The sequence below is a fragment of the Propithecus coquereli genome, unplaced genomic scaffold (genome assembly GCF_000956105.1).
Source record: "Propithecus coquereli isolate 6110/MARCELLA unplaced genomic scaffold, Pcoq_1.0 Scaffold595, whole genome shotgun sequence".
In the NCBI taxonomy this organism is placed as follows: domain Eukaryota; kingdom Metazoa; phylum Chordata; class Mammalia; order Primates; family Indriidae; genus Propithecus; species Propithecus coquereli.
Window position 1 is genome coordinate 698,144 of NW_012151896.1, and position 3,063 is coordinate 701,206.

The following is a 3,063-nucleotide window of genomic DNA, read 5'->3' on the forward strand; positions in this document are numbered from 1 at the left end:
CTGGCCTCAAGCGATCCTTCCACCTCAGCCTCCCAGGTGAGGAGGCTGCATTTAACAAATGTGTCCAGCTGCATTTAACTTTCAGTTCAGTAATTCCCTGTCTGGCAATTTATCCCACACGTAAGTTCACATGTGCAAAATGACATGGTGAAGGATATTCATTGCGACATTACTTATAATGACAAGAGTTTAGAGGCAACCTAAATGCCTATCATAAGGGGGCTAGTTAAGTAAATTTTAATACATACTCCGAGTAGACTGCTATACAGCCATTAAAAAGAATGCAACAGCTCTACATACACTGATACGTAATGATATTCAAAACGTATTATTTGGAGAGAAAAAAGGTACTAAACAACATAGACTATCATTTGTGTTTTATGTCTTAAAAAAAGGTGGGAGTTCAAGGGGAAATGCCTATAAAATACATAGAATATCTCTGCCAGATTAAATAAGATATGGATAACATCATTTGCTTCCTTGGAAGTGGGATTGGGTAGCTGGGAACAAGGGTGTTAGGTAAGCTTAGTTAACCTCTGCATAGCCTTTTGTGCCTTTTGAATTTGGTCTTGTGTCCATGAGTTACCTTTTCCAAAATAAGCAAGATAGTTTTTTCTAAAAAATCCATAGGGATGAATGAGGTTGTCTAGGGAGAGACTAGAGAGAGAAGTGAAGAGCAGAGCCCAGAACTGAGCTCTGAGTACCTCTCAACCTTTAGAGAGTAGGTAGGATTGAAGGGTCTAGCATGGAAGAATGTATCTTTACTTGACTGCTCAGGAATCAAGTAACAAAAAGGAAAGATGATTTGCGAACATGGAGGTGGTTGGAAGTGATTAAAGAAGCAGCTTCAGTCAGGTAATGGTGCCATAACCATATTGGGGGGTGGGGGTGAAGAGTGAACAATTGCTGAGGAAATGGAATATAGACAGTTAAAGAAGACTGATTATGAGAGGGAACAGAAAAGAGGGGCAGAAGCTGAAAGGATCATGAGGTTACGGGAGGTTTTTGGTTTCATTTTAGGATTGGAGATAGTAGAGCATGTTTGTATGCTGGAGGCAATAATCCAGTGGAGAGGAAAATAATGATAAAGGAGAGGAAGAGAGGAGGCGATCCAGTATAGAAACCAAAGGAATAAAATTACAATCTATGTGAGTGAATGAGATGTCCCCAAGAATTGAGAGTTAGTTTAGGATTCAGAGGAGTAGTGAAAGATTACTTTTCGTAAGAAAAGTGAGAATCATGTGATTGTTTTGCATTTTTGCAAGTCTTATTAATGTCTGGTTTATAGAATCATGCCTGCTTTTGCATCCGATCTCTTGCAATAGTACATGTTCTATACCATTTGGAAAACTCCACTGTAAAATTATGAGAGAAGGAGAATACAATTTAATGTTACTAAGAAAATAGTTTGACCTCAGGGAGCGTCTGCCCTGGACCATATTTTGAGAACCTCTGCTCTAGTCAAAAGCATATCAGGAAGCCATATTAGAATGTTTTTATATTGAAATTATGTGTCATTCTGAGACAATGAGGTGATTGAATCCTTGATAAAAATGATGATTAAAAATTTTGGCATGATTAAAGCCTGAACTTCCTTCAAATAATAGGAGCTTAGTAGGAGAAAGAAATTTAAGTTTGCTATATTCAAGTTAATCTGTTTAGCTCAAGCTAAAATAGTGTGTAAAATATTCCTCTGAGTAATTTAAGTGTAAATGACCTCAGTCCACATTCTTATTCTTGGTTTTAGGCAATAGAACAGTAGAACAGACCCTGTTCTAAAGCTGTCTAAGAAATATCTTACAATTATCTCTGTACTTCTTTTCATTTTCTGAATGATAAATATGTAGTTTCTAGTATATACTTACAGATATTCTAGAGATAAAAGTAGAATATTTGAAAAAGATGAGTAGGCAACGTTTTCCAATGGAAAGAGTAATAAGGCTTTAGAATCAGGAAGATGTATGTCTGAATCTCAGCTGGCAGATGGAAAAAATAACTTTCTAGGGTGAATGTGAAATTTGAATGTGATTATAAATTAAAAGTGACTAGCTCAATGCATAGGATATAATAGGCATTCAATAAATTTAAATTCCCCCTTCTCTTTTCCCTAACAATTAGAAAGACTTTTTAAAAATGTAGGACTACAAGCGTGCACCATCACACCTGGCTATTTTTTAAATTTTCTGTAGAGATGAGGTCTCACTGTGTTGCCCAGCCTGGTCTTGAACTCTTGGCCTCAAATGATCCTCCCACCTCGATCTCCCAAAGTGCTGAGATTACAGGTATAAGCCACCATGCCTGGCCTGGCCCCTTGTATTTTAAAACTTCATAAAGTAACTGTTTAACAGTGTAGTATCAGCAGCACTTTTTTGGTTCTGTTGTCCAGGCTGGAGTGCAGTGGCACAATCATAGCTCACTATAACCTCAAACTCCTGGGCTCAAGTGATCCTCCTACCTCAGCCTCCTGAGTAACTGGGACTATAGGCACGCACTACCACATCTGGCTGTCAGCAGCAGTATTGATGACAATTTTTAACATGTCCATATCCTTTCATAATAAATGTACTTTTAGTTATGGATTTATACTTATTTTGAAAAATAGTAGTGATACTTTACATTTGTGTGTTTACCCAGAATTTTCACATAATTTTATTTACTCTTTACAAGTTTGTGAGGTTAAATAATTTTCCTGGGAGTTTGATTTTTCTTTTAAGTTCTTACCTTTTCTCTTGTTTTTTTCCTCCTCGCAGACAGTTCAGTTTGTTCAGGGAATTTTTGTTGAAAAATATGACCCAACGATAGAAGATTCCTACAGAAAGGTAAACTGTGAAACTTGTATACATGTGCTTACAAGTAGTTCCTGTGTCTTTAAACTTGATCTTCCATGGAATTGTTTTTTAAAAATAGTTTTGAGAAATGATACGAATGTTCTGCATCTATTTTTAAAAGTTTCACTTTGATAAAATGTTTCTTATACAGTACTGCTTAGGTATCAGAGTTCCATGTTCTGTTGTTGATTAGTAATCTCTTCTTTAATGTATATATTTTCCTGGTGGGGAATTT

The 3,063-nt window shown here is 36.4% G+C and overlaps 1 long non-coding RNA gene across 1 annotated transcript in view; it reads left to right on the top strand.

The window, feature by feature from the left end:
• The window catches only part of LOC105822092, a 72,876-nt gene that overhangs the window by 69,135 nt on the left and 678 nt on the right, over positions 1-3,063 (top strand). The gene's annotated exons all lie outside the window — the stretch shown is intronic.